This window comes from Cyanistes caeruleus, chromosome 5 (genome assembly GCF_971803275.1).
Source record: "Cyanistes caeruleus chromosome 5, bCyaCae1.hap1.1, whole genome shotgun sequence".
Classification (NCBI taxonomy): domain Eukaryota; kingdom Metazoa; phylum Chordata; class Aves; order Passeriformes; family Paridae; genus Cyanistes; species Cyanistes caeruleus.
The window spans coordinates 42,194,105-42,217,984 of record NC_141705.1 but is presented as its reverse complement, the minus strand read 5'-3'; the positions used below and the strand labels follow the sequence as shown (position 1 = coordinate 42,217,984).

The following is a 23,880-nucleotide window of genomic DNA, read 5'->3' as shown; positions in this document are numbered from 1 at the left end:
CATCTCAAGATCCCTACAGGATGACAGCAGATTTGGAGCACCATACAAAAAGGTCTAAGTGTCAAATTCCAGTTATCTCTTCTTGAAGAAAACTGAAGGTCATATTGTTCATGGAATCCAAAATGTTTGGTTTTTAATGTGCTGTTTTTATGCCAGAGATAGAGGTAGGACAGAAAATGATTAACAGCTGATTTGTAGCACCAGATTTGTAAGGAGGGGTGGTGAGCAGCTTTCAAAGTCTTAGGGTGGTGAAAACGATGATCATAAGAGCAGTGATGAAAGGGTTTGTTATTTTTCTTTAAACTAGACAAAAACATAAAAAGGCAACCCCAAATCTCACCTCTGCTATATAAAGCAACATTCATGAGAGAAAATGAACATTCTTTAAGGCATGTATTTTCACGAGACTTTCACTACATATTATTCCTTAAAAAAAAATACAGTTTTCAGCTACCATGAAATCATATTTACATTTTCCATTCCTCCTAGTAAAGAATTTAAGCTATGGAAGCAGTAGATTAAGACCAGAGCAAACAGTCACATCACCAGTTTGTCCAGCAGTCCAAACACATCATCCCATTTCACATACAGCCTGGGAGCAAGCCCAGTAACAGCCGATGAAAGCACATCTTCCAGAAAGGCATCAAAGTCCGCAAGGAATTTAATCTTGCAACATAAATTGGATCAGGGTGTCCTGGCTTTAAACAGGCACAGTACTTTACTGCTGAATACTTGATTTCTCCAGCATTCAGAGGGTATTTCCTAAGCTCTTGATAACCACTCTGTCTTTGAGCTTAAGAAATTTTCCAAGCCACCTCTTAGTACCAGTAGCTCTACATACTGGTAATAGCTATCAGCTGTCTTTTCCTGCTTTGTTTTCCACTGCCACATGTGGCACTTAGATAACTAACTAGTGAGTAACACTGCAGAGGGACTCCAGCAAGCCATGGAGCAGATGGAATTCAACTCTATTTGCCTCTGGTGAACTGTGCTACAGAGTTCACAAGCTGATCCTGGGGAGAGCTTGGTGTTAGCAGAGCTTGCTCCCCTGATTTTGATTTCTCTTACCTGAAGGAGGGATGTGGCCTCAAATTTACAGGACTTCAGGGGCTGAGCTGCTGGTGGAAACACTGGTTTCAGGTTTCTGAGAGGAATGAAGCCAGGTGCTGTCACTGGAGAGTTCAGGATAAATGTGGATACAGGTATCCACAGGACAAAATATCTGGCTGTCTGAGAAAGTCATCTGGACAAATATGTGTATTAAAAAAATCTAAGAACATGAAATATTTTCATCCTAATGCAGAAGAGGAATTCTTTAAAAGATCAGATATTGTCATTTGTGTGAACAATTGTTATTTAGGCTCTTCTAATGCTAGGGGGTAAGGGAGGTGTAGTGCCTGCTGTACCAGTTAGGGAAGGCATTTAGTGAACCCTCAAATGCTTCTGTACACAGCTGGCCAGTGGGTTAATGCTGCAGTCTTTGGGAAGCTCAGCTTCCAGTTTTCTTCACCCATATTACAAACCCTGATAAAATCAAGCAGGCTTGGCTGTTTTTTAGGGCTGGTGTAAGGCTAGCAGAAGATTCCTGCTGCAGTAGAAAGTCTGCTGAATTTTGCTGTCCTACCCTAGAATTCTTTGCCAGAAAAGTATGTTGTTCCATTTCATGCTGAATTTGTGCTTGTTAAATCCATTTCAACTGCATGATACACCAGTATTTCATATTGAAAAGAAGTTCCTCTCCTATATGAGGCATGATTGCGTTTTTTCTAAGCTATTCTCTAAGTTTTCAGGAACCCACTGAGATACGTAGATGTCAGACAATTCTGGATAGTGAAAGCATTCAGTGCAGAGGACAACCTAATCAGACACACCCACAAGGTTTTAACAGACTCATCATTTCATTATTACAAGCCAACTAGCAATAATTTAAAACTTTTTTTTTTTGTCAGGCAGAGTGAAAATATTTCTTTTTTATGTGTTCACATCCCAGTGTACTATGTCAAACGGGAGTCAGAAGAGATAAGAGAGGCATCTAATCAAGGAAAAATACACATAACTAGCAGCCTGAAGAGGACAACCAACATAACTCAAGGAAAGTTCATGTCAGTATGGTGTTAAAAACCTTATGAATGATTTTTGAAAAAACATTTTTAAAATTCCACTTTAATTAAAGTTTACTCATATTCTTGTAGTTTTAACAGTTAATTAAAAAAACCCAAACTGTCTAATTACTGTTGCATGGGGGGGAGTTATAGAGAATATGGAAAGAGTAGGGATAAACATCTAGAGTACCAGCAGGCATTTTTAATTGCATTACACAGATAACTATTTTATAACATTTGAAAACCTGTTGGATTATTAGGATTCATAATGCTAGGATAAGCAGATGTTTCACTATAAATGAGAATATCCTACCCAAACAATCTAAGTCAGTGTAGATAAGACTTGGATATATTAAAGCTTCTGAAATTGAACTATGATCAGCTTTTTCACTATATTGCATGTTTTCTCTTTTTGGCCTGATTTCCAAGACAGTTCATCAGGCTGAATCTCAAACTGCATTTCTCATTAACTTTCTCTAAATTTTCCTCTGCTCATTCCTATTCATAATTTTGTGGGCCTTTCTTGGCATTCTTCCCCCTCAGATATTTTTCTGTGTCTTAGATTCATTGAATACTTTGTGTCAGAAGGGACCTTTCAAAGGTCATCTAGTCCACCCTGCCCTGCAATGAGCAGGCACATCTTCAATTAAATCAGGTTGCTCAGCACCCCATCGAGCCTGACCTTGATCCTTAATTATTCTTTCAATATAGGCGTCAGTCTACTACTTTATTTAAGTGAAAACTATCTGATAGTTTTTCCTTGTCAACTGATATTGGTTTTTGCTTTATAAAGAAAACCAAACCATGGCAAAGTCCCCAAGCATAGTTATTCTGATTCTTAAACTTAAATCAGTGCCAGCTTCTCTTAGTTACATTGTTTCATATCAAAATATTCTCTCATGTGTTTCCAGACTAATTCAAACAGACTATGTCCATCTTTAAGAGTGCTTTTGAGATAAGGTACCAGAACATCACTTTGAATATGAATTTAGCATCACTAGCACATGGACTCTTGCCAGTTCTGTTGTGCCTGTCGCTTGTTATGTTTTCTCATATCCTTGAGAGCCTGCAACAGAGGGCTGTTGGAAGCTTACATTACAAATTTCTGCAAAATATCAGATGTAATCTAGTTCTTTTCATGGTGAGTAATCTTACAGATGTTGTTTTACAAATAGAGAGTTTAATGCATCCACCACTTCTCTTAGTTTTGGCAAGTGGAAGAATGGTCCCAGATGATCTTTGCATATATTTTGTATTAATATATGTTATAAACAGGTACTGGGGTTATACAGTGTCTGCAGAATTATTTAAATGTGCAAACACAATTGATTAAGCACCTGATGAACTTTCACTGTTCATTACCTTGTATCTGCAGTTTTGGAAGATAGAAGGAGTGGATGGAAGAATGTATAGAACAAACTTAGGTCAAAGGCAGCCAAAGTCTGTGCTGAAAGTGAAGTAGAGGATTGCAAGAAGTTAGAATCAAATTATAGAGGAAGTAGATGAAGGTTCATCATTAAACTGGTCTCCAGGTGGCAGAGGTATATTGGGTAAAAATCCCCATAGTGAAGAGCAGCTTTCTGAAGTGAGATTTCAAGCAGAAAGACACAGACCATGTAAAACCATCCAGTTAACTGCTAACAGTCCCAGGCTGCATTCCCAGTTTTCCACAATGTTCAGGTTAACTGCTCTCACTAAAAAGCTGTTGCTGCACAACAGAAATCCCTTCTCCAGAGAACCAGCTTGATGAAGGACTGTCAAACTTTAAAGAATCTGTAACAGAAAGAAATGGCCATTTAGTTTTATATTCTGAACTTTGCTCCTGTATAATCAACCTGTAAGTGGTAGTCAATTGAAGTTTTTCAAAAGCAGATGATGCAGTACTAGAATAGTAGGGCAAAATCTTTCCTGGTTATGAAAGAGGGGAAGCTTAGTGGTGATTTCCTTTCCTTCACTGCAGACTCACTTCCATCCTGCAGATCTACACCTGCCTGAGCTGTCTCCACCACAGTTTAAAGGTCTCTTGCTTAGCCTGGGCAAGAGCAGCAATGCTCTCCATCTCCATTCTATTTCACATCCGTTCCTGCATTATGTCCAGTTAGTCAGAGTTGGATTTTATTTCTAATGTACAAATTGAGAATTCAATACACATTAAAACATGCTTCTTTTTGCCTCTGCATTTTCATTCCTTTTTAGCTTCCAGTCTTCTTGGACATGCCTGATGCTTCCTGATGCCCAGAGGCATTAGACTACACAGATCTGATTAAGCACAGTCCTTGATGCACCATGGAGTTCAGAGAAAGGGGGAAGAGAGGTTTGAAATATCTGACTGCAGGAAAGACAGGGTGTCAAGGAGTTGGGATAATTCCAGATCCCCTGCTGAAAGAGATAACAGAAGGCCTGCAAAGCCCTTGCCAGCCCTGAAGGTAGATCAGCCTCTGTAACTGTTCTGCTAAGCAGTGGAGAACAAAAAGGGTTGAAAACAAGCAAGATTTAAAGCAGGCACCAGCCCAAACCAGAAATAAATATTTAGTACTTCTTTTTTTTTTTTGTAACACACATCTAAATTCTTGACTTAAATGAGAAAATAAATACATTATTAGGGCTACCAAGTATTCTTAACCTGGAAATGTTCCAGTCTTCAATGAGAAAAATTTAAGGTTGCAGGAAAGACAGTAACATGATGCCTTGGCATGAAGATAGAAAAATGTTATCTCTGAGGAAAAATTATCCAAAACAAAGACATTCATATATAGCTTGGAGAAAAGTGTAAAAGGGGTGGTAGTTCTAGAGGGACTAGAGAAAAGATTATGAAAGCTAAGCATGAGTATTTGCCTAAGCACTAGGTCTTACTAGTTTAGTAGGAGATAGAATGATCTGCAACTATTTTTTCCACTAGATACACACCAAAATTTTGGAAAACAAAAGACAGATTTCTTACATATCCCATCAAAACATGAAAGCCAGTTCTTAGGTCCCATCTGAATCAGATCTTGAAGTCTTGAGCAATTATTTGGTAACATGGGAACAAAACCTCAAAAAAACAGACTTGCTCGTGACTTCTGTGTTAGATTTTCCAGAAATTTCTACTGGGTATTTTTTTTTTGGAACTAGAGGTTTCACACCATGTGCTGGCTTGTGCTGAAAGAGCACATCAGACCTCAGCTGGGAAGGAAATGAGTACAAGCCTGACAGGGGAAAGCCCATCTTCTAGTTTTTTCAATCAGTATGGCTTTCAAAACCTTGTTACCATTAAACTGATTTTCTGATATGACAATGTTATTCCTATCAAAAAAATCCTGATGGAAATCATGGGAAAAAAGTCCCTAGCTCAAGCTAGGCTTTCAAGGTAGCTGAGCTCAGTGACAGGACTAAAAGCAGCAGTTATGTGAGAGATGAAACATGGTATTGTAATGAATCCTTGTATGTGCAAGGTACCAGACTAAGCAATATGTAACAACCATTACTCGTATCAGCCAATGATGAGAGGCAAATGGTAATTTAAATTAGAGAGACAATGAAAACTCTGTTTATTCAAATAACATACAGCTTCATTAAATGAAATATATATATTTTTTTTAATGTTGGCTACTTTATCTCCAGCTTTGCAATACCTGATACCAAGTGAAGAATTTCAGAGGCTTTCAAGAAACAGACTCTCATGTGAATATGAGTTTGGTTTTTTTTTTATTTCAAAGTACTTATACTATCATAGTCAAAGACACTGACTGTGATAACATTTCAGAACAGATTTTCACTGGACAAAGCCTCTGTTCAGCAGCTAATTCATCAGTCCTAGCATGTGAATGTCTATCATTCACTGACCCTAAAGGATGACAAAATCAGTCTCAACTCTGCCATGGCTTTGTTCATCTTTGATGGACCAGAGCCTGCATGCATTAGAACACCTCCAGAGCCAAAACTCAATGTCAAATGTCTAAAATAGCATCTGGTTTTGAAAAAATGTGCACACCTAATAAACCATGTATGCTTATATTTCCATACTCTGAAATATCCAGCCAAAGGGCAAAAAAGCAAGGCTTGGCTTGAAGATTTTTTATTTTTATTTTTTTTTCTGTTGAAGACAAGTTTAGTGGAGGAAGCCAAGAGACAGAATGGTGCCAGCAGCATCCTGACTTAGGTGAAACCCAGGGCACAGAGAAGGGTGCCGCCCTCCCAGGCAGGGTCTGGGGATGCTGCCATTGCCAGGTAGCATTCAAGTTTCCATTTCCATGCAAATACCTGCCTTAATGCAAATTCCAGAGACAATAAACATGCAAAACCTCACAACTGTACAATGAATGCTCAAAAGGTAGGGATTTGGTTAACTTCTAGTTTTAAAAGAAATGAAGACTGTCTTTCAAGGCACTAAGGCAGCCAGATTCTGTCAGTTCTCACTACGTTTTGAATAACTCCACTGGCTTCTCTCCAGCAGGAACAACTTATTACACTGCTGTTGCTTTGAACCAAGGTCTCAACACACAGGCACAGAAAATGAACTTTTAAAAGATTAATGTGAAAAGTACTGATTCTAACTCTTTGGCTAAGAGATTCATCTGACCAAGAAAACAGCAAAAAAAACCCCATTCTAAATATAAGACTTAATTGGCTCAGACAGATGAACTATAATTTTGCAGTAGGCTGGGATGTGAGAAATGAGGCACACCCTGGTGCTGGGCAGGACACCATTGTGCTCAAAGTGCCAGCTTACTCTAGTCAGGGGCAGGAAGCGACTCCCAAGGGAGAGCCCTACAGCACCAGCACCATCTCCTGTGTCTCTTGCCCCTCAGATTTCATCAGGAAATCAGATTTACCCAAGCCAAAAGGGTTTGATTGATAGGTTTTAGCACAGATATTGTAAATTTAAATGTAAGTCATCTTGGTGAGCGTAGCTCTGTGCCCTTAATAATTTACATCCCCTTCTACATGTGTTGTCTGCTGTAAATAGGATACCAAAGACTTGTCCAAGCTGCTGTACTCTGAGGGACAAAGCCTACTGCTGCCTTTTTTCCTTTCCCCAGTCTTCAGGCTGCTCTCCTAAGTCCATCCAGTTGTGGAAGAAGACAGCCACTGCTACAACATGGAGTTTACTCATGAGATGCAAGCCAGAAGGAAAGAGGAGTAACTGCTTCCTGTGGCAAAACCATCCTGCAGTATTTCTCTACCTCCAGACACTCCCCTCAAACTTAAGGGAATTGGAAAAGATCCTGCCAGTCTGATGGAATCAGTGGTGACAGCCATGTTTACTAGTGGAAGCATCATATAGTCTAGTATTATCACTGTGGAGGTGTTTCTCTGATACCACACTTGCATAATCTCAGATCATATATGCAATTGAAATAGGCGAAAAAATGGGGTCAAAAGAGGAGAGAAGACATTATTCTGTCTCAGGGAAAGATTTCACTGATTAAACTTAATTCCCCACAGGCAACATACTCACAATTCTGATGAATTCAACCTTCTTCCTTTAGTGGAAAAGGAATGTAAAATAGCTCAGCAAGAAAATTGCTGCCATCGACTTCAGTGAGAAGATATTTCAATGTTGAAATTTAAAAATATTTTTAAAAGAGGTATTGGGTTAGAAATATGCTCTTTGGTGTTCCACCCCCCCCCAACTCTTTTAAAATTCCCATGAAAAAAAAAAATTAGGAGAAGCTTATTGGAGAGTATGTAAAAGTAGTGTTATTTTTGTCAGTAGTCACTCAGAACTAAATAGTAAAACAATAAAACTATAAATAGTATGCATCTTCAGCAGTAACTTGTCAAATGTTTTCTTCCAAAAATTTCCTACATGAGGAAAGACATTAAGTCACAGCCTTTTGATCTACTGAGGGAACATCATCAAGCCAGAGTATACGAGAATGGTAGGTCAAATGCATATTATTTACACATAGAAGGCCAACAAGAAGATGGAGGAGCTCACTCATCCCAAATTACACCAGTATCACTCTGAAATACTTCTCTACTGTCAAGTGTCATCCTCAGCAAGGTGCAGGCACTGATCTTGCCTACACAGCAGTGTATGGAATGACTGAAGAAAATGTGGGTCATGCACAAATGGATTTAGCGCGTGGGGGAAAGGATTCCACATAAAGCAGGACACCAGCTGTCCTGTGGGTTGCAGCTATCCCTCAGGTCCTGCCTCAGGCTGAGCACTCCCAGCTCTCTCTCCGGCTCCTCGTGCCACTCAACCATCATGGTAGCTCCCCACTGAGCTCTCTCTCTCCTCTGCGCGCACAGACAGCATGCCCAGCTACCCACAGGACAGCTGGATGGAAGACGGGCAGGTCTTTGTCAGAGGTGCACAGTGAAAACAAAAGAAGCAATGGTCATGGGTAGGAGCAAGGGAAATTCCAACTACTCTTTCTTTCCCCTCCCCTCCCAGGAAGCTAGGTAAGGATGTAAAAAGATGCCTGCGGAGCATGTCAAATCTACCCTTGCAGATACATACTCAAAACTCCCCTGGACAAGATCCTGAGCACCTGATTTGACTTGGTCATGTTGGAGCAAGAGTTGGACTACAGATCTCCAGGGGTCCCCTCTAACTTGAATGAGGACATACAGACCAAAAACCAAACACAGAAGAAAAATTAAATAAAATCCATTGGTTATACAGATGGAAGATGGCAATGGCTGGCCAAAAGCATCCAGCATTTCCAGAAGGTAACACAGTTTGGAAATAAAACATTTGTGAAAGGTGTGAGATTGAAGGATGTCCTTGCATCCTTCAGTTCAAGCCATGAATTACAGGGAGGGGAAATTATCAGGCACCCCTTTGTCCCCCATTTGAGATGCCTCCCAGGGTTGCTTCTCAAGGACAAAGGATGCTCAGTACAGCATGAGTCCTGGCAACACATGTGGAGTAAGTTTGCTTTTCACTGGGCTGTGGGAAGAGAAACCTCTAAAGTTTGTCTCAGGTGACATCTTGACTGCATGCAGTTTCCTTTCCTTTCTGTCCTGCATCTTCAGAAACCTCTGTAAACTGTATGAGTTCCATAAGTAAAATATTTGTTTGCTTTAACCTTAATCTGACTTGAATGGAAATGAGTCTCACAATGTTAAAATCAAGACACCATGTAAAGTTGCATTTGTGTATTCCTCCTAATGTATCTGAAAAGGTACAAATTGCATTCCTGACTAAGTGCTCCAGGAGTTGCAGAGCTGGCAACACGGTAGTGCTGCTGTTTGTGTGGAATTTTCCATTGGAAGACATAATGTAAAGGGCTGCAAGGGTGTCCCTGCAGTAGGCTGGCATGCCAGCAAGCAGTACATCTCAACCCTGAAGGCTCAAAGACCTGCACCATTTTTTGTAATAACTTGTTATAGCTTGGTGACAGCTTGGGGTGAGGAGAAATCAGCTTATATTTTTCATTTTGAAAATGGACACACACATTAGCTTTTCAGAGCAGTACATTTCTGAGAGCAAGCCTATGTGCTGTACATTGGGAAAGGTCACTTCTGAGACACATCACAATACTAATTGCATTTACTACACTATAATTTGTAGCAAGTGACTGTACAAGTCTTCACTTAGAGAGCATAGCTGAAATCCAGTTTCTTTTTTCACAAGCTATACCAAAAAATATTCATTTGATATGACCAGAAAAAAAGAAATCTGTGAAGTATTTAATGATTTAAACACAGAAAAACAGCAGAGCCACAAGCTAGAATGAAACAAGTTAAAATTATTTTTCTTCTGTCTTTTTTATGTCTCCTGATATCATGCCTGATCAGCATCCCAGAGTGATCTGGGACATGCTAACAAAAGACTCAGTCTAACAAACATAATTGTGTCTTTTATTAGATACATAGTTAGGTACTGTATAGATCATTACTGGTTTGTATCTCAAAAAAACTTTCAGTCTCTTACTATGGAGATAAAATGAGACAGCTGAAATATTTTGTGCTGCTTGATTTAGCAGTTCTTTGCTCTTTTCAAACAAGCACCACCAGGGAGCTGCCACAATAGAGGTTCCTCTTTATAGGAAGGCCACAAAACCTCTAAGGATGCTAATGAAGGGAATGGAGCACCCAATTCTGTTCCCTCCATGAGCCAAGTCCTCTCTGTCTTGCTGACAAGGGTTTGTCCCAGAGCTTAGCTCTTCTGAGTTAGGACTTTCTCATTTTCCAACCAAAGTTTAATTATGGCTCATTTTACTCCTCTGTGCTCTTCCTGAGACAGTTTACAGAGCTGCCTATTCACTGAAGTTCACAGGCAGCAATCTTGCCCCCATCCCCCTTTACTAAAAGAAAGGGCAATCCTTTTTTATTTTTTTTTCTCCTAATACACACATAATTGATTCAAACCCCAACACCACTAGTTTTTACCAATATGTTGAAACTTTTTGTCATGGGGTTTGCTTTGAGCTTTGGCTGCTGGTGCTAAAGAAACCCCTCCCCCTCTCTAATCAATTAAGGAATGTTTTCCTACTGAACTAGTTACAAAGGAAACTTGTAAATACCTCAGGGGAACTCTGGCATCTCAAAAAGCAGAATAGAAATAAAATTTTATCAAGCATGTTGTATACTTTTTAGTGCAATTTGAGGTGTCTCTGAAGTTTGTAATATTGCAGTAAGTGCATGGTTTGATAAACACAGGACTCTCCGGGTATTTTTCATCCATTTAGTTTTCCTCCCACCTTTCCAAGACTGTTTCTATTTGTCTTTACAAGTTGTCTGAGCAGAGCCATCTGTCAAATGTAGCAGCAGAGACACACAAACACAGGCAAGTTCCCAGGCTCAACCTGCCCCAGTCAGCAAGGGCACTATTCTGATTTACCAAAACTATGACTCCATTCAGTCTGTCCCAACAAAGAGCAGTTGGCCACCACCAGACCTTTCCCAGCAATGCTGTCCATCGCATCTCAAGCAATGGCTCCCACTTCCTTAAGGAAAATCTCCAGGGGAGACTGGTGGTAATGGTATATCAGGTGAGCTGTTCTCAGTGCAAACAATTTCCAGCTATTTTCTTCCTTCATGATTTCCTCAGTTTTCCCATTCCATGACGGATGATCCCTTATGTTTTTACAGTCAGAAGCCTCCAGGGTATCCTGCTGCTCCAAAGGTGCCACATGTGGCTCACAGCCTATTTCTGGCAGGCCTAGGAAAACCAGCGAGCTATCCTGGATAATTGCTGAGGCACTTGGTTCCAGGAGACCAGCTATCAATCTCATTTATTGGCACAGTGCTGCACTGTAGTGTTGTAAAAACCACTAAAAGGAAAACTGCTAGGATGGAGTTACCTGAAATATGGTTTACAGCTTGTTTCCGTCTCCTGTTCACTGAATGAAAGTATCACAGAGTCTTCAGTAGCAATTTCATGCCATCACTGTCCCATTTGCACTGGGTGCCTCTAATATATCGTCCCCTTCCTCTGCTTCCCGTTTCAAATCTCACCTCATAGTGGCATTTTTTAGTAATAATTTGCAAACCCCTGACTATGACACATGCTAAAGCAGAGTTCTCACCATTTTCACCAACATTCTATATTAGCACATGGTGGGGGCTGGTGACACCTCGAGTGGACAAATTTTTGCTGTAGTTAAATTGCATGACTCAGTACTGGTGTTGAGATCCCAGATTTTTCTGTGCATGTGATTGTTCTCTCCTCCCCACCCATGACTACCAGCAGGACACAAACTCCTGCAAGTTTTATCTCACTTCATGTTATGTAATGCCTCTTGAAACACAGAATTAGTTGCACACATGTAAGGCCCAAGTGAATACACAAAGCAGAAACCCAAGTACAGGTGTGCTCCCACAGGCTTGATGCCCTGTGAAATCTAATGCAGTTATGGCATCATTTTCCAGCATGAACTTCAAAAGAACTGCAATGTGCTGGAGGCCAGCTTGGCAGAAACACTGACTGCTTGGAAGAAACACTGGTTATATTTGCATATAACCAAAGCCAGGACAAGAGAGGGCAGAAGAGCTCTGGCTAAAGCAGGCAGCTCAGAAAACAGGAGCCATGCTGGAGCAGGACATCAGTGGTGGTCCCCATGGGCCTGGACCCTCAGCATCTCTTGGGATTAGGTGCACAGTGAGCCTGACATAATTCAAATGAGTATTTATACTTTATTAGTAAAGCTGATTTAATGGGTTGAGCTTTGGAAGATCCCACCTAATCCCCTTTGCAAATGAGTTTTTTTAAGATGTAAGACTTGTATATGATTTCCAACATTCAGAATTAAAGACAGTTATTTCTGATTAAGTTTTGTTACTACATTCAAAATGAACTTACTCATGATGAATTTTTTTGGTACTAAAAAAGGCATAAAAAATGCAAATCCAGGGATCTTCAGCTTCTTAGTATAAATGCCCAACTATGAAATGAACTGAGCTAAAATTGAGTTAAAAGTCACTCTTTTAGGAAAAAGAATCCACAGTTTTGGGAAGATGTGTCTATTTTTCTGTAGTACAAAACCTGTTATAATTCTCTTGGGTGGTGCAGCTGTTTTTTTAGATGTAAAACTCTTACCTCAACAATCATCTTCAAAGAGAGAAAGGCTTCACATGAAAACAACTAAAAGAAACTTAACTTTAAAAATATATATTTATTGAAGCTTTTTTATTTTTGAAGCTTTTATTTTGGTTAAACTAATAATGATTATGTCTGTCACTAAGAGTTTAAATGGCAAGGTTAATGTTAACTTGTACATTTTTATGCTGGCCAGCATCTGCTATAGAACAAAGGTACTGGGATTCAAACCTGCAGCAAAAATCCCTGTTTGGGGTTTATGTCTTCTCACACATCACCCAGCAGCAGTGAGTCTGAGGTGACACCAGAGAGAGGTACAAAACACTGCAGGTTGCTCACACAGTCCATCTTGTGACATTATCAGAGACAACAGTAAATGGCATTAATATTCAAGTTTGCTTTCAAGATAAAATAAATTCTCCACCTTTCCTTGATGTTGATTGGTCTTCTAGGGTTTTTAAACGTTTACTGAGCAACGAGTTACAAATGAAGATTTGCTAATTTTAGGAGAGGTGAGTCATAGAGATCTGCAGGAACCAGCCAAATTCAGCATTTGACTGAATTCTTTGCTCTTATTGCAGGCTCTAAAGGAAGGTGATGGCCATTCACATGGTTATTAAGAAGAAAAAATGTTTCTAGTTTCTGTTGTGTGACTGAGCTGAGGACCCCATATTTGCTCCCGTTCCCTGCCTATTCTGTGCAATCAGTTTGAACAACTGTATAAATAAATGCTTGACACACATATTCACACAAGCTCTTTTATTGCAGCAAAGTCTTAAATGGAAACTTAAACTCAGGAGGGTTGCTGAAAAACTTCCACCATCAGACTAGTTTTGTGTCGTAGCCATCAAAGGTCCTTAGGTATTAAAAGTTTTCTACAAAACCTGAATGCAAAGCATTCACCATCAGCTCTTTGATAAGAGTTTCACAAAACTATTAAAAAACACTGACCTCCTTCCTTGCTTGAGAAGAAACTTCACATCCACCAACAAATTAAATATTTGTCTGTTACTAAACACAAGTCTTCCCATTTTGGAAGACTTTTGTTTAGTAATAGCCAGATAAATTTTCACTTATAAACTGAAACGAATGCCCAAACAATGCCACTTTTAATCATGAAAACTGCCATGCAGCAGCTAATGAAGAAAGCCAGACACTGGCCTACCATAAATGAGTCCCCTGGCCCAAAACACAATTCCAAACACTACTGAGTTCAGCCTCATTTTTGACAGACCATTTCCAAATAAAGCAGAAGAGACATGCAAACACATCTTGCTATAAATCTTTCTCTAGCAGTTTCCAGAAACTGTAATTCAAACAGGGACCAGATCTAGCAGACCAGATTGAGGCAAAATACGATTTTCATTTAAATCAGCAAAAGCTACTGGTGACTAGCATGCAGCATTAAACCACGTGTACTTATTAGCGTCCTAAGAGAAACATGAATTTTAAAACAGATGGTAGAATTTGAAAGAAATTGAATCACAAAATAAGATCATTAACATAAATGCTTCCTCTTCTAATCAGCTACCACTGTGGTACTATCAACTGGAGTGTTGGGGAATATCATTCATTTCCTCATCCCAGAATGTAAATATATGAATTGTTTCACTCCCTACGTTCCCCACGCCCCCACACACACTTTGCACAGGCACTTTCTTTTCCCTCAGTGTTTCCCTCAGTTAGAAAAAAAACTAGGGCAGACCATTTTCCCTCCTTCCCAACAGTGAATTTTTCTGCACCTGCTGAAAAAACCCTATATGTTGACAGAGAGGGATATTCTGGGATGACATTTCAGACTTAGCCCTCCCACACTAGAGTACAACCTGTCAGGTGTAAGCATAATAGCTTGGCAAAGCAGTTAAAAAAGCACAACCATGGAAGAAAGAAAAACAGAGCCTGGGCATTCATATTTCTCAGTTTACATAGCAAGTAAACAACCAATACTGTGTGCTCAAATCATTCAGCTACAAATAAGTTGTTTTTTTCACCTTTTCCAACAGGATTTCTGCAGCCAGAATTTAACCCCCAGTTTAACCACATCATGGACCAGAGCATTGATTATAATGCTCTTCACTGGCAATGGCTTTGAGAACTGTCTTGCTGGGACACAAGTCAGTTACAAATAGGAACTACAGCACCAGTAAAAGCCAGTCATCACAAGAACCAAGGATGCTTGAAGTATACTAGCATTCTTCTACAAGGCACGTCAAAGGTACCTCTGATAAAAGTCATGTAAAAATGGCATTCCTTTACCTGACAAAGCTTTCAAACGTGCACATCCATCATAAATCCCCAAGTGCAATAAGAAAATGTGCCTCAGTGGCTTCTTTTCCTCGAGGAACACAGCAGTGCTCAGTGAAGGGTCCTGCCTGCCCCCTCACTCAGCTGTAAACTCTTAGTCCTGTCAGATCCCTGCCCAGGTCCTGACCTGCCCAAGCCCCAGCTGACAGCAATAATGAGTAGTTTGCCCTGTAGTACCCTCAGGGAACTTAATTTTTTTTTTTTTGGTGTTGAGGGCCTGGCACAGTGCTTTTTTCCTCTGGAAAAAGAAGTAGCACACTCCTGAGATTATCACAAAGTTCCCAAAAGGGCTCTATGCAAGGAGGCTACCGGGCCTGGGCTGTAGGAGCGCTAGGTGCATCATTTTGTTTTAAGGATGCTTAGCCTGAGCCAAAACTCTGTGAGACTGTTACAGGCATCACCCTAAATTTTTGGGCAAGGAAATCACAGGTTTTGCTCGTTTCCAGTGTAATTCACAGTGGCTACATCTTTTGATCTGCAGTAATTTAGACTATGACAGGCCACGGGATTTAAGCCCCAAGCTTTTGTTTCTATCTAACTTTAGGTGCTGCAAACCTTGCAGAAATCTAGAAATAAATTTTCAGCTAAAAATGCTCACTGTAGTAATTTCTCTGCTCTTCTGGGTTGAAGGAGTAAGGCTGAATATACAAGTGAGGCCAAAAGATTTAAGCATACTAGGTTGCAGGTACAGGGCTGAATTTCAAAATCATTTCCACCCTCCCCTACACCAAGTTATCCTCAATTATTTATACACAGAAAGGAAACTGCTACCATTTTGTGTAGAAATATCCCTGTATTTGTTCCCCCATGAATAAAGGCACAAAACTTCTACCTATTATTTTCCCAGCTGAAAGCTAATCCACGCTAAATTTTGCTGCAGTGCTGAAGATTTTTGAAAAGCTTCACAGATGGTTGAGTTGCAGCTTCAACACACAAGATCTCTTAGTAGGCAAAAGAGTATCCTCCTCTGTTTCTCATCAGCCTTTTTAAAGCAGGAAGAAGATCAAGAAAAGAACAGAAGGACCTGTTGAGAGGTTATTACAGCATTATTTTCCCCAGCAGTGTTAATAACTACCCTACAATTTTGCGTGGTTATTTCAAAGCCTTAAGAGTTGGGGAGTGGCTTAAATTCAGCAGTGCTGTGCTGCAAATGCAAGTGAAATCAAGTATTTCCATTCACCCTGCACGTCTGTGTGGAGCTGTTGGCTTCTCTGTGCAGCTTTTTCCACTGGCACCTGATGTTCAAGGTGGGCTAAAAAATCTTCACTGTTGCAGGACCTACAAGGTAGCTGCCTGCTTAATAAGGACCTGAACTAATTGTTTGGGAAAGCTCTTGTTAGGCTTAGAGTGGGTATAAACTGAGTCTGGAATGGATTTGTTTGGGGTTTTTTTTCTGAGGCTTTCTAGCACAGTTTTGAGCCATTTGTCCCACTAGAGTACTGATTCAACAGACCAGAATGAGATGTCTGCAACCTAATTATATGATCTTCTTTTTTATTTTCAAGTTCACCTGAACTTCTGAACTGGCATCTTTTTTTTCCAGTTAGCTTAAATGACTGTTTCATGGCACAGTGATTTGGAAAATGCTCTTTTTATAAAAGCTTCCATTTCAGTCATCTTTCAGCTCCCAGAGACAATTATAACACTGAATGTTATAAAGCTAAGGCTGTCAACATACAGATGGCAAAAACTGTTGGTTCAGCAGGAAAAGAATGGTAAGTGTTTAATCCCACCAGCTGCTTTGAATCCTGTGCAGGGGCAAGAAAACACACTGAAACCTTCTCCTTGCACAAGACTAGCTGTGAGCTCCTGATTGTAGGAAGTTCAGCAAATGTCCTTCAAGCTGCCTTGCTGAGAGTCCAGTCTCTCCTGTAATCTCTCTCAATGCCTCCTGGTGAGGGATCCCCTCATTTAGGACAGCAGTTTGAAGCTCAAGACACTAGAAAGCTGAAGGAAACAATGGCAGGATGATCTTGTGCTCCATGGAGAGAGCTGCCATCTCCCCAGGGCAGATGTTCCCACTGCCTGGGAGTTTTGCTGCGCTCGCCTTTGCCAGCACACGTTGAGCTCTTAAACAGTTTCTGGAAGTCAATAGCTCTCAAAACCAAACATCCAAGCAAAAAAAATCTTAAAAATCTGACTCCTGCTTTCTATAAAGTCATACAAGGAACAGGATGAAACATCTGCTTACTGATCAAAACTGATTTGAGCATGATTAATTGGTTTTAAAATCCAAAATGGCAGGTTCATTCCTGGCTAACCAGAAAAAGCACAGCAGTTGTCTCTTGACTCCCAAACAATTATGATTGTAAGTTGGACATGATATCCCATTTCTAAATGTTTTGCTTTCCCAATGTCCTGAGCTGACACAGTAAGAATAACTTGCACTGCAGAGGAAATAGTGCTGGAATCTTCCTGAATCCTGTGTAGCTCAGGTCAGAAGCCTTCACTTTCCCCAAGTGCCTTGCTCCAACTGGGATTACCTGAAGTACCACTGCAGTTCAGATCTTGGGGTAAGACACTAAGGAGAAATGAAGCATCTAAAATTGGGAGAAGAGATTTATTGCATTGTGCATTTTCCCAGTGAATTGCTTTATATTGCTTCATTACTTAATACTCTCAGTTTTCTGAGCTTATGAAGTGTGACTGTCATTTAGCAGCACCTTGTTGTCCAGAGGGATTTATTGCAGTAAAATGGCAGCCTTTGTGAAAAAAATATATGGGTCCTTATTCATCTTTACAGGACATTTCAGACAGGGACCATTCAGGGGCATTTTTTGTGACACAGGGATGCTTGGAATCAAGGTTGGACTGAAAATCTTTCTGCACTGTAAAATGTCACTGCACACCTCATTGCCATTATTATAATTGCTGCAGTTATTAGATTGATTCTTCCCATGAAATGCAGAGCTGTAAACTGTATATGGTTTCACGGTGCAGCCACAGCTATTGCTCGTCTCTTTTCTGCTACAAACCAAGCTGTGGGTACCAAAGGCTGCCACCTCCTTTGTGAGGAAAAGGTTATCAAGACAAAACAAATGAATAAACCCCTTCCTTCTGGTGAGACAGAGCAAAGAAGGCTGTCAAGAGCATTGTGGAAAATTATAGTAATAGGATAATGGAAAAATTACAATTTGTGGAGAATGAAGTATATTACTTCTACATTTAAGGGTCCTTTGGAGAATAGAAACAGCTTTTCTGCAGAAACATTTGATGTAGTGCCAAAAATTCGAATTGACACCTTAAAATAACCTGCCAAAGTAAGGGAAAAAATAACCTTTCTTCTTGAAATCCTGTATCAGAGTTAACTCAAGTTAGTATATTTTAGTACTGCTGCCAAGAGTTATGGGTTGGGGAAAGAGTGACTATTAACTGTGGATTTTGGTCCAAGTTCATGGAAAAACTGGAGAGTTATTTAGTAAGGATATCTGTTCTTGGTAGTTTGTTTGAAAATTCTGTAATACTGACTAAAAACACTCCTGAACTTCTGCTCACATCGGGGAATTTTAATTTCTTCAAACAGATAAATTCACTCTGATTATTCTGGATGAGAACTTTTCAGGAAATCCTGGAGGGCCACTCATTATTTTGCATTTATTAAGGCTGGGTTTTTAAGTCATATTTCTGAAAAGTAAAGACAAAACAATGCATCAGTTTCTAAATACCTGAACTAGTTTTACACATTTTGATGTTTAGCCCCGAAGTACACCATCAATATATTAATATTTTATTTATTTCCAATAGAGATTCATGTATATGTTTTTAATATTGATGACAACACTGAACATGTATATTTCATATTACAATTAAAAATAGTAATTGCAATTACACAGGTTGTCTTTGCATCCAGTTCTATTTCTTCAATTGAAAAAAAGTCTGTGGAAGAAGTATAGGAAGAAAAATGAAGCTTGTAAGATGTATCAATATGTTGTTTCAAAAAACCCATTAAAGTCTGTAAAATGGTACCACCCAGGTCTGATGAAGACTCAGCAGGTAAGTGAACCTGTAGTCTTTGAATAAGGAAAAACTAAAGATCTTTTGCTGCTGCAGTGTGCAGAGGTACTGAACAGTGTGCAGGAGGTGTGAAACCTCTGCTTCAGGAGAACAGCTCTGAGGCAGAGCCAAGCTGCACTTCAGTACCATCAGTAGCAGGAGATATCTGAAACTATCTGTGAGTGGCCAGCAAGGTTTACTTCTGCAGTGGTTTCTTACTTTCAGATGAAATCAAATTTTTGGAGAAGCCATGAGTGGCACTGGGTATAAACACAAGTCAGTCATAAAGTGTTGTGAATTTTTACTGAAAAAAGGTCTGAACAATATTCCCTTTTTCTATTTTTTAGGACAGAGCTTCTGTTTCCTTGCTGTGAATTGATCACACATCCAAATCACATAGCACAAATCAGTCAGACTAATATTGGAGAGCAGAGTGGCTCAAGAATGGATCCTGGATTTTCAAAAGATGCTTCATCTCCTCAGACCTGACTTGGGACCCACCACAAAGTCTCCTTAGCACTTCAGAAAATGCACCACCTGTAATAAGATGTGCAACAGCCAAACATCTTTATTGCTGTCTCTTGGTTACAATTAGAAAGTCTTTGTTAGTTCTTATCACTTAGTAAAACTTTTAATAGGTACAAAATTTAATATTTTGGTCAGAAATGAAGATGACTAATTATATTTTGTTATTTGCATTTTCCCTGAGGTATCACTATTTCCTGCTTCCTTACCAAACCGTAATATAAAACTACTTCTACTAGTTATGTAATTTGTTATTAATTTAAATAATACACAAACTATATTTTGGTTTCTCTGGGGGAGAAAGCATCAGCATCCTCTCTGACATAGTGGAAAAAACCAAAACTTCAAAAATTTAAATTTTAAATGTGTTCCCAGAAAATCAGCATTAGTGTACAAGTTAGGCTAGTTTTTACAAGTTTGGTGAAGATGTTTCAGATATAAAGTTCTGTGAGGAGGTGGAAGGTGCTACCCTTATGTCCAGTGGAGCAGCCAACTCCAAGACAGACCCACCACTGGCCAAGGCCAAGCCAATCAGTGCTGGTAGCACTTCTGAGATAAGGTGTTTAAGAAGGGGGAAACATACATCAAAATGTTGAAGAGGGAAACACTGGGATTGACCCCAAATGCAATTTTTTCTGCTTCCCGCTTGCCCCAGGAGCTCAAAATCAATCTTCCAAGCCAGGGCACTGCTGAGGAATTACAGCATTGTGCATCATACTCCAGCCCTCCTCTGGTTTGTGCACACAGGTAAAATTAAGTGAGGAGGGTTTTCTGGTCTGGCATGTCCTCTGAAACACCTGCTGATGGGTTTAAGATTGCAAAAAGCTTTGGCAGCTCAGTTGTTATTAAGTGGAAGAGACTTGCTGGTGTCCAAGGAGACAGTTCATCACTTGAGAGCCTCAAATGCGGCAAATTCACCTCAACAGCAGACCTGACTCCAAAATTTCAGTGGCCAGAGAAGTTGCTTGTAGGGTTTGGCTTTTTATTGCTGGAACTACTTAGCTGAGCTAAAATGTAAGGTCCTAAAGTCAGATAAGACAAAACATTCAACAGAGGTTGCATTTGGTGAACATCTTCAGCCACACCTTAGAAAATCTGAAAGACTGATGTAACATACACTTTTGTCTGTTGTCTGTCTGCTTAATATGTGTAATGTCTGTTTATTAAGGTCCATTGTTAGGGGAGACCTAAGGACCACCTAAGGCTGAGTTACTCTCTGTAACAAAAGGTTTGATTTCTTTCAAAGTCCTGTGCTCTTGGAATGAGCTACTGATAAATGTGGGAGATCATAGAGCCTTGTTACACCACGAATATTTATATTCAGATATCTGGAAGTGACTTATTTGGAGTATATAATGAATGATTAATTTTCAAGGATTTGCTGCTGTGGCCATGTGTGGAGCTGTGTCTGTGCTCACACAGTGTTTATAGCCATGACCCATGCTGTGTTCTTTGCCACACTACACCATGCACTTACCGTATCACTAGCATGGGAAGGGCAGTGAACTCTTGTGTTTGTAGCATTTGGAAGATTGTCTGCAATTTATTCATTCAAGAACTGGAGGGAGGAAATACAGAGGAAGCACACATCTATTTCCTGTAGTCTCCCAGATTTTCATCTAATTAAAAAGCCAAGAGTATCTTGCAGCCTGTGGGAAGGCTGGCTCCTTTCAGGTCTGAATCCCTGTTGACCACTTTGGCACAGCACAGGGTTGCCTTTCCAGGGGTACTGTAAGTTCTTTTGGTTCTGTTACAGAATCTAGAAGGGCTACTATTTTTAAAAGGCACTATACAAATAATATAAATACTATATAAATATGAAAATGTAGTGCTATCATTCATCACTCTGCAACCATTTAGTTCAGACTGCCTAGTCAAATTACTTTTGTGTTACCTTCCTGCTAAGCTCCATCAGAGGGCCTAAGAAAATGCATTTCACTCTGACAAACCAAACAATCTGTTGCCAAGAAACACAGAGAGCTCTTTTAATAAGTCTTTTTCTATCTTTATAGAGTTTAGACAAGAATAACTTAAATATTTGATTGAAACAGGTCATTAATCAACAGTCGTGTTGAAAAGTGGTCCCCATCTTTGGTAAAAGGGTTTTATTTCTAGCATTTTTTAATTCCACAGAAGTTAACTCTTACAAGTTTCTTGTTTTGTCTCGTCAGCCCTTTTGGTATGATATTCTGTAATTTAGAAAAGTGTTAGTCAGGCACCAAAAGGTACAGACAAAGCCCAAGTCCCTTAGTTTGCCAACCACAACTGCAAATAATATTCTTTGTCTTAGCAACAGGTCTCGTGTGAGCACTAATCATTACCCAAGCCAAAACATGGATCTACAGTGCTCTTATGGTTCCTTGGTAACTGTTTGAGTGTGCTCTTAACCCAGCAGCATGTGCAAGGCATGCAACTTGCTCCTCAATCTTTTCCTCTCCCTCTTCTGAATGGACGAATTCCCACAGTCAGTGCTGCTGGTCATAAACGGTTGTGTGGGGAGTTCATGTTCTTTGCCCTCCAGGTTATATCACTCCCTGACATTTAGTTTTCCTGAGCCCTTCCTGTAAGTGGGTTTGTGACAGGAGAGCAGTGAAAAGGCTAACTCACTCTTGCAGGGATGGATGGATGGATGGATGGATGGATGGATGGATGGATGGATGGATGGATGATTTGGCACTGGATTGCAGGAAGGGACTGCATGGTAACTCATGTTTTACTTTACTTGTAATGGGAATTATGTAACAAAGGGGCATAGTTTTCATTGCAGCTCAGAAATACTAATGTTCTGTGTCTCATACTAAATAATGATTAAATAAAGATATGGCTTAAAATTACTAATGTTTAAAAATATAAACATAAACATTAACATAAATATATGCTTTATCTAAAAATACAACTGTTAACTGTTACTAAATATACTAAATACTAAGGTTTTGTGCCTATCACAGATGGCTGTATCTGAGGACAGCTTGTTTTCTGCTTTCATGCTCTTTCTACTGGAATTTCTTTCTCCTCTAAAGTGCATCTGTTTCAGCATCTCGTCAGAAGAGGTGGTAGGTAGCTATAATAAGTCTGAGTAGCTGATTTAATAGATCTTAACTTTCAAAGTAAGATAAAGTGATCACACAAAAAGCCATGTCAAAAACTTGGAGTGCTGCTGAAGAAAACTCAGGTTCAGATGCCAGTCCCAGGAAATGCTAGTATATAGCATCCTATAAAGGACAGCTGAAAAGGTATTTATAATGACAGAATCTGCAAATGAACTTCTTCAAACAGTTTCTTCCATGATTTTTCCAACATTTCTGTGAAAAAGAATTATCAACACAAAAATAATCATGTTTTTGGTACAAAGAAAGCCATTGCCATAGAATCATACAATGGTTTGGGTCAGAACAGACCTCAAAGATGGTCTGTCTCCAGCCCTCTGGCCGTAGGCAATGACACCTTTCACTAGGCCAGGTTGCTCAGAGCCCAATGTAACCTGGCCTTGAACACTGCCAGGAATGAGGCATCCACAACTTCTCTCTCTGGGCCATCTGTTCCAATCTCTTACCACCATCACAGGAAAGATTTTCTTCACAATTTCTAATCTAAACCATTTCAGTTTAAAGCCGTTGCCCTCTGTCCTGTCCATACAGACCCTTGTAAATAGTCTCTCTTAATTTTTCTTCTAGGCTCCCTTCAGGTGCTGGAAGGCTGCAATTAGATCACCCCAAGCCTCCTCTTTTCCAGGTGGAACAGTCCCAATTCTCTCAGCCTTTCCTGGTAGGAGAGGTGCTCCATACCTCTAATCAGCTTGGTGGCCTCCTGTGGACTTCCTCTGACAGGTCCCTGTCCTTCCTGTGCTGGGGACCCTTAGAGCTGGATGCAGCCCTGCAGCTGGGATGCCACCAGGGTGGAGTTATGTCCTTTGTATGAACATAGTCTCTTCTTGAAACATTCCCTTAAAACATTTAGAACTCCCATACAAAGTTTGAAACTTTGTTTCCACCATTCATATTTTAATTCTTTGAAATCGATACTGCTTCTAGAAAGCCAGTGGTGTAAGTGTGAACTCAGGAACAAACTTACCTCAAGATAACACAGATTTGATGTGCAAGATTGTTGTTCAAGACAACACAGATTTGATGTAATATTCTCTTTTTTAAATGCCTTAGTCTATAGGGTTGCCTCAGGCTTTTTTTGCTGTTAATAAGTGATGTGGACTTAGACATTAAATGTCAGTTAGATAAAGTAAAAAGTGCTCATACTGCCAGCTCAAAATAAAAGATTTTAAAGTATTCTGCAATTTGGTTTGGGAATAAACAAAAAAGAAAAAAATAATGAAAAATATCCTCCATATTCCTGGGATGCAGAAAAGTGCTTGCATACCAAACATCCTAGTGGCAGTTTTTCTTTCTCCACAGCCTTTCTGAAATGTTAAGCATGTGGTAGCAGTGCACACACTTTACTCAAAGACACAGGACTCCAGCAGAGCTT

At 39.8% G+C, this 23,880-nt stretch overlaps 2 long non-coding RNA genes across 3 annotated transcripts; one reads left to right on the top strand and one right to left on the bottom strand.

Annotated features, from left to right (window-relative positions):
• Window positions 1–374: 374 nt before the first annotated feature.
• On the bottom strand, window positions 375–15,018 carry LOC147653066 (uncharacterized). The gene is made up of 2 exons (XR_015287491.1): window positions 14,836–15,018; window positions 375–3,875 (listed from the first exon to the last, which is right to left on the bottom strand). It is a non-coding gene; the product is annotated as an uncharacterized LOC147653066 (long non-coding RNA).
• Window positions 15,019–15,389: 371 nt separating this feature from the next.
• LOC147653065 (uncharacterized) lies at window positions 15,390–22,292 on the top strand. 2 transcript variants are annotated; one of them, XR_015287490.1, is made up of 4 exons: window positions 15,390–16,130; window positions 16,497–16,598; window positions 18,717–18,876; window positions 19,224–22,292. It is a non-coding gene; the product is annotated as an uncharacterized LOC147653065 (long non-coding RNA). The 2 variants fall into 2 exon arrangements; XR_015287489.1 differs by lacking the exon at window positions 16,497–16,598 and having other exon boundaries at window positions 15,497–16,130; window positions 19,224–22,235.
• The last annotated feature ends 1,588 nt before the right edge of the window (window positions 22,293–23,880 follow it).